This window comes from Bos javanicus, chromosome 5 (genome assembly GCF_032452875.1).
Source record: "Bos javanicus breed banteng chromosome 5, ARS-OSU_banteng_1.0, whole genome shotgun sequence".
Lineage (NCBI taxonomy): Eukaryota > Metazoa > Chordata > Mammalia > Artiodactyla > Bovidae > Bos > Bos javanicus.
Genome location: NC_083872.1, coordinates 96478356 through 96490974, shown reverse-complemented (window position 1 = coordinate 96490974; position 12619 = coordinate 96478356). Strand labels below are relative to the sequence as shown.

The 12619-nt window shown below is 44.7% G+C and overlaps 1 protein-coding gene across 3 annotated transcripts in view; it reads right to left on the bottom strand.

Annotated features, from left to right (window-relative positions):
* Window positions 1–12619, bottom strand: part of GRIN2B (glutamate ionotropic receptor NMDA type subunit 2B) — a 511560-nt gene that overhangs the window by 350820 nt on the left and 148121 nt on the right. The gene's annotated exons all lie outside the window — the stretch shown is intronic.

Here is a 12619-nt window from a genome sequence, read left to right as displayed (position 1 = left end):
AGGGTGTGTGTCCCGTCCACCACACTCCACTGCTTCCATCTGAAAAGATGCTAGGCCAAGTTACACTGCTCCCTTCTTACACTTTCTAGAATGGATTAAAAATACCCATCTTTCTGCTAAGACTCAGATTCTCATGTTCTCCTCATACAAATCTTAAGCACCACCTCCTCAGAGACCTTCCCTGACAACCCTAAAACAGCCTACAACATCCCTTTCTGCTATTTTCATGAAAACATTCACCACTGCCTGAAATAACACTGTTCCATTTATGTGTTTGTTTATTGTCACTCAATGTACCATGAGGACAAGACCTCTCTTATGGACTGTATCTTTAAGACCTTGAACAGTTCCTGACACCCAGTTGACACTTAATAAATATTTTTGGAATGAATGAATAAATCAAGGAGAAAGGCTGTTGTTTGCTAAAGCAAGTTTCAAAATCCCTTCCTTCTACCATTGGAAACTTAATTGCACTGATTAAATTTCCTTGATGTTACCTGGCTGATTTGCACGTCTCAGGAATTGCATACGTTTATCTTTCAAAACTTTTTGAAAATGTTTGTTTCTTTCTGCATCTCTTTGAAAGAAGCTAATAAAGTCAAGATAATCATCAGCACCCATCTGCTTTGCATGATAAAAGCTTTGCTCTGCCACCCCAGAATGCACCCTGACCTGAGACTGTCCTCTTGCCATGACTGATGGAGATTAAGTGGATGTGAGTGCCAAGATATTGACTGCTGGCATCTGGCAGGTGTGAAGAATGGAAGGATGAGAGACAGCAGCCTGGACAGAGATAAGGAAGGTAACTTGCCAGTAACCAGAGATGAATCCTAGCATCCATTTTCATTTGGGTTTAAAATATTTTTAATTGCTACTGACAGCTGCTGCACTGAAATAATGAATCCAGCCACACATGTAAATAAGTGTATATTAAGGACTTAGCCTGAGGTTATATGTTAGGATCTGCAGATATGGAAAGGAAAATGACATAGACCCTTGTCCTCATGAAGCCTGTAGTTGAGCAAGACAGGCAGCTAATAAAAAACGATGGCAATTCATTACAATGGTGATGAGGATGATGAAAAGTATGAAATGGAAGAGAATAAAGGGGAAAGAGGCAAAAATTTTTACTTCAGGGGAGAGAATAAGAAAAATCTGAAAGCAGGACATTGGATGAGGAGGGCAGCCTAGGGGAGATGCTCTGTCCTGAGCACTGAGAAGAGAAAGAGACAGGCAACCAACCGTGGTGGGAAACACACACACATGTGAATGCACACAAAACAGAGAAGCAAAAGCAAACCCAAGGAGAGAGGAGCACAGAAAAGGATGCTCAAAATGAGCCTCGCTGCCCTGAAGTTCCACCAAAGCAGAGCTGCCTAACTGTATCACCCCACCTCTCAGCACTGCCTCAGGTCCCAGGGATCCAGAATACATGAGCCAGTTACCACGGAGCCTGGTGAGTTCTGATCTGGTCGTAGATGTCTTGAATTTACATTCACATCACTATACTCATTCCTGTATTCAATGGAGACTTACTGAAAACCTCTCGCAGACCCACTCTTAACGATTCCTGCTATTTACCGGGCCTTTTCTAAGTGCTGTTTAATGGCTTTACCTAATAACCTTAAGAAACAGGGTCTATATTTGCCACCATTTTAGAGATGAGGAATCCAAGATTCATAGAAGTCAAGTTATTTGCCAAGGGTCACACAATAAATGATGGAGCCAGGAAACATCCAGGCAACGAGACTCCAGGGTGCCCCTCTTCACTGAGATGTTGGTGTTACCAGATTCCTAGGGCTGCCCTAAGAGATGCATCACACACTTGGCAGCTTGAAACAATAGAAAAATTGTTTCTTACGGTTCCAGAGGCCAGAGCCTAAAATCAAGTGTCAGTGGGATCATGTTACTTCTTTAAAAAAAAAAAAACCAAAAAAAAAAACTCTTTATTTTGTATTGCTGCTGCTGCTGCTAAGTCACTTCAGTCATGTCTGACTCTGTGCGACCCCATAGACGGCAGCCCACCAGGCTCCCCAATCCCTGGGATTCTCCAGGCAAGAACACTGGTGGGTTGCCATTTCCTTCTCCAATGCAGGAAAGTGAAAAGTGAAAGGGAAGTTGCTCAGTCGTGCCCGACTCTTAGCGACCCCATGTACTGCAACCTACCAGGCTCCTCCATCCATGGGATTTTCCAGGCAAGAGTACTGGAGTGGGGTGCCATTGCCTTCTCCGGATTTTGTATTGAGGTGTAGCCAATTAACAATGTTGTGATAGCTTCAGGTGCACAGCGAAGGGACTCAGCCATACATATACATGGATCCACTGTCACGCAAATGCCCCTCCCATCCAGGCTAAGTAGAGTTCCCTGAGCTCTACACCAGGTCTTTGTTGATTATCCATTTTAAATACAGCATTGGCTCCAAGGGAGAATCTTCCCTGGCCTCTTCTAGCTTCTGGTGGTTTGCTTGGTTTGTGGCTAAATAACTCCAGACTCCATACCATGCCTTCTCATCTTCCATCTCCTAGAAGGACATGTGTCACTGGACTTAGGGCCTCTCTGGCTAATCCAAGATGATCTCATCATAAGAACCTAATTTACATCCTTAAAGATCCTTTATTCAAATGAGGTCACATTCACAGGGTCCAGGAGTTAGCACACAGATCTATATCTTTGGGGCCACCACTCAATCCACTGGCATGTGTATAGAGAGTGTCCATTTTTATAACTGCTAATCATGTAATAACAGTTGGCTGTTGTTATTCAGTCGCTAAGTCATATCTGACAGAGAACCAGTGATGTTATCTAACCATCTCATCCTCTGTCATCCCCTTCTCCTTCTGCCCTAAATCTTTCCCAGCATCAGAACTTTTCCAATAAGTTAGCTCTTTGCATCATGTGGTCAAAGTATTAGAGCTTCAGCTTCAGCATCAGTCCTTCCAACAAATATTCAAAGCTGATTTCCTTTAGGATCGACTGGTTGAATCTCTTTGCTGTCCAAGGGACTCTCAAGAGTCTCCTTCAGCACCACAATTTGAAAACACCAATTCTTTGGGAACTCAGCCTTCTGCATGGTCCAACTCTCACATCTGTACATGACTGCTGGAAAAACCATAGCTTTGATTCTACAGATCTTTGTCAGCAAAGCAGTATCTCTGCTTTTAATACGCTGTCTAGGTTTCTCAGAGCTTTTCTTCTAAGTCGGCTACTGCTATGCACCAGACACTATGGCATGTGCTGGGAACACAAAAGTTAGTAAAGCCTGGCCTGCACCACAGTGGGCCCATTGTACAGCAAATGAGACAGATAAGGAAACAAATGGGTTATCATGAAAGCCCTTTAAAAGGGCACAGGTGAAACACAAAAAATAAAAAGAAGAAATAAGAAATTCTGTGAAGATCAGAGTCAGAAAAGGGCGCACAGACGTGCCATGATTTCTCTTGGAAAGGTTCTTCAGGGTGGACGAGGAGGGGGAGAGGAGGCAGCAACCCAGAGCTGTAAACCATCAAGGACCAGTCCAAGGAGTGGTAACTAACTCAGTGTGTCTTCATGACATGGGAGGGCCAGGAGGTGAAGAGGAAATCCTGGAGGAGTGGCCTGGGACCACATCCCAGAAGGTGTCCTAGTCTCAGCTGTGTGAAGCCAGGGGAAAGTTTTAAATGAAAGTGTGTCACAGTCGGATCTGAGTTCGTAAAGAATCACACAGGTAATCTGCCATGTGGTGAGAGGCATAGAGGGCAGGAGTGCTCAGACGGCAGGGGACCCACAACAAGGCTTTATTTATTTATTTTAACCTTTTATTTTATGTTGGAGGAGAGTCAATCAGCAATGTTGTGACAGTTTCAGGTGGACAGCAGAGGGACTCGGCCATACATTTACACGTATCCATTCTCCTCTCAAATCCTGAGTGTCTTGGCACTAGCAGTGAAGAATCTGCCTATCAATGCAGGAGATGCAAGAGACTCGGGTTCAATCCCTGACTTGGGAATATCCCCTGGAGGAGGAAATGGCAACCCACTCTAGTGTTCTGGCCTGGAAAATTCCATAGATAGAGGAACCAGGTGGGCTACAGTCCACGGGGCCACAGAGAGTCGGACACAGCTAAGCGCACACACATTCTCCCCCCAAACTCCCCTCCCATCCAGGGTGCCACAGATTGAGCAGAGTTCCTTGTGCTATACAGTAGGACCTTACTGGGTATCCGTTTTAAAAAGCAGCATATACATGTCGATCCCAAACTCCCTAACTATCCCTTCCCCTCATCCTTCCCTCCCTAGTAACCGAAAGTAAGGCTTCCTTATCATTTGCAGGCAGAACTGTCCTGGGGAGGGGAGGGGCCTGTCGATTCCCAGATTGGTCAGTTGCTCCCTGCTGCTTTATACAGAAGCTTCTCTTTCCCCGTGTTCATGTTCTTATCTAAGAAGTTTTTTTAGCTCTTTCCCATTTCCCCCTCCTCTGGCCATCCCTCAGATGGGGGTTCTATTCTGGACATACTTCCCTCTTAGTCCCCTTGTTGGTTCTGAGCCTCTCCTCCACCCTCCTACTTTCAAGGATCCTCTCCTTGCTAACAAGGCGCATCTCTTAATTTCCAGCCCAAATCACTCTCTTTAACCTCCAGTCCCAAATCCAGCTGCTTCCCAGACACTTCCCCTTCTGTGACCTAACCATGTTTCAATCCTACTCAGCCTCATTCCTGCTGTCACCAAATCTGTGACAAATCTAACGGCTCTTGTCATCACGTTTGTAACAGCACTAAAAGGGTCAACGGTGTTCAGTGCCACAGAAGGTCACCAACGACTTGAAAAACCCATTTGGATTGGGCATTTTGGATAAAGGGAAAGATGAGGACATGAAAACGGCAATTTCAAATGATCATTTAAGGAATTTAACTATGAAAAGAAACAGCCAGGGAGGAAAAACTGGGGTCAAGGAAAGCTTTCAGGTTTGTTTATTTATTGATATGAGAGTGATCTGAACAGGTTCAATGAGGGCAAAATTGACATTTTGGGCAAGACTATTCTTGACTGGTGGGTACTATCCTATGTACTGCAGGACACAACACGCCCGGCCTCTGGGTTCTAAGCACTGGTACCGGGCACGCGCACACCACTAAGCTAGAGGGCAGATTCCAGCAAGGAGGAGGAAGTGGATAATTAAAGGGAAAAGGGACATAATTGACAAGCCAAGGCCCAAGTTCTGGAGGACACATGCACAAAAGAAGTTTAGTATGAAGCAGGAGAAATGACAGATGAGAGATGCTGAGCCTTAGAGTTACACAGATACTGGTTGTATTCCCAGGTGATCGCTTAACTTCCTTTGAGAGATACTGCTGATGAACCTCAAAGCTGGTCCCAACACTTGTCCCCTTGCCACTCTATCAGGGAGCCTGCAACCCCCACGGGGTGGCCATGTGATAAAATATGGGGTCGTGAGATCCAGGATATGGGAAAGACTTTTCCTGATTTAATAGCCACCTCTCCCTGTCCCTGCTTTTGGCTATGAAGTGGGATACCTAGCGCTAGAGCAACCTCCCCATTTCCATGATCAAAATGTCAAAAGAACCCCAGAGATGAGCCCTGACTTCCTCAGTGTGTAGACTGGGAGTTTTAAAGTCAACCAAAAAAGTTAAAACTTCAGTCCCACAATTTTTCTAGCTATGTGACTTTGGCCACAATACATAAACTCTCTCTGATTTCTTTTCCCTGTCAAATGAAATAATACTACGTATTTCATAGGATTGCTTAAGAATTAACATACTCATTAATATCATGACTGGCACAAAGTTGGCATCTGATGATATCAGCTTTGTTACTGTCTTGTCCTTCCCACCTCTGTGTCTTAATTCTGCTCATCCCCCAAGAGTGTCCTAACCCCACCATTTGCTCTTGAAGAAAGAGCAAGAAATACCAAATGCTGTCCCAAGAAATATCATATCACAAACAACTAAGAAGCAAGGTAAAACCTCAAAGTCACTGAAACATAGGGAAGAAGCATAAAGTGGGCTTTGAACAGCATGGCCATCTTGGTACAAGATTCTGCTGGAGATGGAAACGTACAAGAGCAGATGGAGGCAGTTAAGACTATTTACAGCAGGGGTCTCCAACCTTCTGGGTTCTAACGCCTGATGATCTAAGGTGCAGCTGCTGTAATAGTAATAGAAATAAAGTGCACAGTGAAGTAATGCACTTGAATCCTCCTTAAACCATCCCCCCAGCCCTGATTCCATGGAAAATTGTCCCCGGTGCCAAAAAGGTTGGGGACTGCTGATTTACAGGGTTACATACCACCGCTGGCTCAACTCCCTCCAAACCTATTTCCATTAGGTAAGGGGAGGAGGAAGGAGTACAGAGAGAGTGAGAGGAGGAGATGGGGACAAAGGAGAATAAGGGCTATCTTCCTCACTAAGTTGGATTCCAGAGCATGGCTCTCTACACAGAAAATTAGAATGCTAGTCAAAGTATGAATTCTCAGCCAAGAAATTTAGAAACGAAGGAATCATAGCAACAGATGCCAGAGTAAGAATATTTTCACCTGTCCTTCAGGGAGGAACAAGGTAAGGAGCATGACACACGTCTCAGTTACTGCTCTATATCTGATCAATGCATCTATTTTCAGACCCTGATCCTTTACTCAGAGGCATACCTGCTCTCTTCCATTCTTGCAGCATTAGAGCTTGGATCTTCTATTCTTTGGCCTGATCCTACTGCAAGTCTCACTTCCTGGCTTCCTTCCTACAACCTTCCCAAGCTCTTTCATTGGTCCTAATGGGTGTTTCTTGGAAGGAATGACGCTAAAGCTGAAACTCCAGTACTTTGGCCACCTCATGCGAAGAGTTGACTCATTGGAAAAGACTCTGATGCTGGGAGGGATTGGGGGCAGGAGGAGAAGGGGACGACAGAGGATGAGATGGCTGGATGGCATCACCGACTTGATGGGTGTGAGTTTGAGTGAACTCCGGGAGATGGTGATGGACAGGGAGTCCTGGTGTGCTGCGACTCATGGGGTCGCAAAGAGTCGGACGCGATTGAGCGACTGAACTGAACTGAACTGAAAGTATCTGTTTGCCCAGCACTTTTCCAACTATTTTATTTCATTTTATCTTCAAAATGTTGTAAAGTGCACAGGGCAGAAAACAAAATTTAAATCTTATAAAACAGAAGTATCATGGAGTATCCATGAGTATCATAAAGCTAAAGCAATTTGTTTGTCTCAATTCCCAAAGCTCGTAAGAGTGGAGACTGAAACAACTCACGACTTACAATTCTTAGTGCGGAGTTTTGTTGGGCAGAATTGTATAAATAGAAAGCACAGGCTTCAAAATAGGTACTTCTGGGATCTGAATCCCAGTCCCATTGCTCATCAGCTGTGATATCTTGGACTAGTTACTTAACCTATCTGAGCTAAAATCTGAAAACCCAAGAAAGAGTTCAGCAAATCAGCAGAGAAACCTCCAGGAAAGAAATGAAAGTTTATGTCTAGCTTCAGTTCATTATTTGGATTCAGATGGGCATCCTAAATCCAGCATCTCAGGGAGAATAAAAGCAATTATAACAAAGGCAAAATAAAATAGACACTTTATACTCAGGTGGGGAACTGCCAAAAATCACCTCATACATTTTTAAATGGATTCTGCTACTATTCTAAACAGTCTCTTGCAACAAGCACCTAGCAGTTCTTTCCTTGTTAGAGTTTTCCCTTAAATGAATGTGCCCCTTTTGAGCTGGCCCTGGAGGGGCTACATCACGGATGAGTCTCAGCCTCCCTGGTGGGGTGAGACTGACGCTCCCACCACACCTCAGAGCCCATTCCCAGGTTTCCAACTGAGCTGCCTCCTTGGTTGGTCTGCAGTTCAGCAATGTCTCTGTAATTGGCTATGATTCTAATCAATTCTCCTGTATCATGAAGCCATCTCCCTTTCTTCTGCTCCTGCCCTTCAGCTTAGCCTACTGAATGCCTTGCTGGACACTTAGTGAAGCACCTGCTTTGTATGACCTCATTTAATTTTCAACAACCCTGTAATAGAATACATTATAATCCCCATGATACAGACAAGAAAACCAAGGCTTAGAGTAAGTGGTTGGTAAGTTGGCCAGATCCTCACACCTAGCAAGTGCTTGTTAAAAGTGCTCTGACTGAATTCTGAGCTTAAAAGACCTCTGCCCCACCAGCTCCCACGCTTCTTTCTGCCACAGTACAAGAGCATTTCCTCAAAGGGAAAGTACAGCACTAATTAATATTTGTGATTAATTAGCATATGCAAAAAAGTAAGCTGACCAGATGCTGAACTCACGTCTCCCTACTTGTGCCAAAAAGTCTTTATAACTCCATGTGCTACCTTCCTTCCATCACAGACTCCCTGCATCGGGAATTTCACCCCTGTAAAGCAATCTTCCACAAAGACACGTAATAAGTGAGCTTTATTTCAAACAAACAAACAAAAAACCGAGTCAAAACAGTGGCAATTTCCTATCTCTTAGAAGAAGAAAGCAAAAGAGAAGGCTTAGTCACCATCCTTCAGGTGGCAACTGCACCTTCAAGACTATGCCTTACATGCAGTAAAGCTGTATTTCTTAGATTTTTCTGCATTCGTTCCACTTTCAAATGTGTTGTCCTATTGCCCCCATAGTTGATTCAGTGTTGTCAAACTCCATGTCCCCATTCTATGTTGGTAAAATATGGTCATGGTACCAAAAATACACTTCTATCAAAAAAAAAAAAAAAAAAAAAACTGGCCTCAGAATTTGAAGTTATTTTATTTTTGAAACTTGTCCCCAAAGCTTATTTCTTGGAGATGTGGGGGTCTCTTTTCATTTGCCTTCCACTCAACCTCTTCAGCCTGTGAATGTCCCTCTTTCACAGCTGCCCACAATCTGTGCGTTGCTGCCTTTGGGGTCCCGGCGGTCCTTGGGCCCCTCCCTATGCCTGCTGCTGCAGTTGCCCCCTGCCCATCGGGGCTTCTCACCCCCAGGACTGAACCTTCAACCCTCCCACTTCTGTGGCACCAGGCTTTTCTGCTTGCTCCTTTCTCCTTTTTCTTCTTTCTACCTGCCTTTCAGAAACTTCTTTTCAGGTCCAAAGTCAGTTAGATATTATGTAGGCTATTTTGAGGGAAGTGCCTAAAAATCTGGAGAAGGAAATGGCAACCCACTCCAGTACTCTTGCCTAGAGAATTCTGTGGATAGAGGAGCCTGGTGGGCTGCTGTCCATGGGGTCGCACAGAGTCAGACACGACTGAAGTGACTTAGCATGCATGCATGCATGCATTGGAGAAGGAAATGGCAATCCACTCCAGTATTCTTGCCTGGAGAATCCCAGGGATAGAGGAGCCTGGTAGGCTGCTGTCTATGGGGGTCGCACAAAGTCGGACATGACTAAAGCAACTTAGCAGCAGCAGCAGCAGCAGCCTAAAAAGCATTACCTACCTCCTTTTTTTGATGGAGAGAGAAAAAGATAAGATGGGATCTGGAGGTGTGGCTGTGGTGTGGGGGGAGGGTATGGGGGTTGAGATCAGAGGGGAATTCTCATTACAATGACCCAGAAGAGGCCTCCTCACTGGCTTCCATCGTGCGTTTTTACCCCTGGAGCTGGTAGCCAATGGGCCCCCTACAGAATTATGCTACTCAATGGCACCCCACTCCAGTACTCTTGCCTGGAGAATCCCATGGACGGAGGAGCCTGGTGGACTGCCATCTATGAGGTCGCACAGAGTTGGACACGACTGATGCGACTTCACTTTCACTTTTCACTTTCATGCATTGGAGAAGGAAATGGCAACCCACTCCAGTGTTCTTGCCTGGAGAATCCCATGGACAGAGGAGCCTGGTGGGCTGCAATCCATGGGGTCACTAAGAGTCGGGCACGACTAAGCGACTTCCCTTTCACTTTTCACTTTCATGCATTGGAGAAGGTAGTGGCAACCCACTCCAGTGTTCTTGCCTGGAGAATCCCAGGGACGGGGGAGCCTGGTGGGCTGACATCTATGGGGTGGCACAGAGTTGGACACGACTGACATGACTTAGTAGTAGCAGCAGCAAGCTTCCACTATTTCATATCATTAATCCTCTCCTCTAGTCAGACTCCAGTATTGCCACAATGAATCAAGCAATGGATCCCCTGTCCTCATATCCCACCACTAGGTAACAGAGGAAGAAGTAAAGAATATCATGGTATGTGAGACCTTAGCCAGACTATCCATTCTCTTGAGAGGTCATCAAGCACATGGCCTGTGGAGCCAGCCACCAATGTTACTTGTCACTTACTAGCAGCATCATTTGGGAGGTTATTCAACCTTTCTGAGCCTGTTTTCTCATCTGCTAAATGGAAATAAATAAATACCACTTAGCTCACTGGGCTGTTGAGAGTGTTAAATAAGATAATGCAGGCAAAGCAACATGTGCCCAGCACATGGTAGACACTCAAAGCACCTTGGATACGTCAATGAACAAGAGAGGCCTGTCTCTCCACACCACCTGCACCGTTCCTCAAATTACTACACTGTTATTATTATGCATTTGTAAGAGGCGTAACAAATAACTGCAAAAAAGAGACACAATCAACCAGTTTAGGCAACAACCTTTTATACTGGGGAGGGGTGAACCTGAAACAACATAGGTTGCACAAAAGCCCACAGGTGCTAAATCAATCAATCATTTCCACCTGTCTTGCTCTCGCAGTAACTTTGCACTTATTTATCACTCAAAAATTTGTCTCATCCATCTTGGCATTCTTTCCATGCATATTGTGCCCTCAAAATACCACTGCTAAAATATAATCCACTAAGGACCAAAAAAATCTTCCTGAAGTAAAAAACTCAGTAAGTTTTGCTACGTGTGCTTATGTATGACTAAATCACTTCAGTTGTATCCAACTCTTTGCAACCCTAAGGACCATAGCTCACCAGGCTCCTCTGTCCATGGGATTCTCCAGGCAAGAATACTAGAGTGGATTGCCATGCCCTCATCCAGGGCATCTTCCCAACCCAGGGACTGAACCCACGTCTCTTACGTCTCCTGCATCAGCAGGCAGATTTATTTACCACTAGTGCCATCTGGGAAGCCCTAGTTCTTGCTATAGTATAGTATAGTGTTAGTCACTCAGTTGTGTCCAACTCTCTGAGCCCACCAGGCTCCACTGTCCATGGGATTCTTCGGGCAAGAGTACTGGCATGGGTTGCCATTTCCTTCTCCAGGAGAGCTTTCCAATCCAGGAATTGAACCCAGGTCTCCTGCATGGTTTCTTTACTAGATGAGCTACCAGGGAAGTTTTTGCTGTGTTAAAGTCACTCAGTCGTGTTCGCCTCTTTGCAACCCCATGGACTATACAGTCCATAGCATTCTCCAGGCCAGAATGCTGGACTGGGTAGCTCTTCCCTTCTCCAGGGGATCTTCCCAACCCAGGGACTGAACCCAGGTCCCCCGCATCGCAGCCAGATTCTTTACCAGTTGAGCCACAAAGGAAGCCCAAGAATGAGTGGGTAGCCTATCCCTTCTCCAGCAGATCTTCCCAACCCAGGAATCCAACTGGGGTCTCCTGCATTGCAGGCAGATTCTTTACCAACTCAGCTATCAGGGAAGCAACTTTTTGCTATAGTCAGTCTGTAATTTCCATTCTGTTCAAGTTTATCCCACTTCCCTTAACATGTGCTCTTTGTTGCAGCATTTTTCTAGCATCCTTACCTGTGCCTTTATCCATGCAAATGGGACAATATCTTTCTCATATGGTACTGAAGTTCCTCCATTTAGTACTTTCCACTTGACCTTTCCTAGACTGAATAAAGGAAGCTCCTAAACGGACATGAGTCGTCTCCGCCTGCTGCCAACAGATGGCGATAGGGATCATGCAAGGTTATTTCACTCTGCTAAGCCCTGCACCCTGATGGTTCTCTGCTTGCCAAGTTGCAGGCTTATAGTGTCTGTGCTAGGTTTTGAGGTGTTTGCAAACATCATTACCCCCACAACATGTCTTTTAAGTACAAAACTGAAGGCAGTTTTGAAAATGGCGTTAAGAAGTATAAGATGACAATGCAAAACACTTTAAGAAACCCAAAGTGATACAAAACAAACACTGCCTCTGTGAAACGGATCATTCTAAGATGATATGATATGATATGAATGACTAAGATATGAATGATGTGATATGAATGTCTGCAAAGACAATATGTATGTGAAAATAACTGTACTTAAGCAATAAGCAGTGATCATTGTATAAAGCAAGGAAAAATAACTAATCGAAAAATGTAAAAACAAAACATAACTACAGACAAAACACTTTTCTGCAGTTAGAGGGTAAGCATCAGTGTCATAGGATAATTACTTTGTCATGTGACAATTAATCTAATATTAATGCAGCAGAGACTATGATTTATTTGTGGCCTTACAGCAGTGGTTCTCAGCCTTAACTACACACTAGAATGATCTGGGGAGCTTTTAAAAATCCTGAAGCCCAGACTGTGCCCCAGAACCTCTACGGGTAGGACTCAGGCACTGGTTGTGCAGAAAGCTCTTAGGAAATTCCAATGTGCGGTCAAGGTTAAGAACCACCACCTTTCAAAGCTCAGCCTGGGGGAAAACACAGCTGTGACTGGTTCTATGGATTAAAATCCATTCATATGTGCAGATCGAT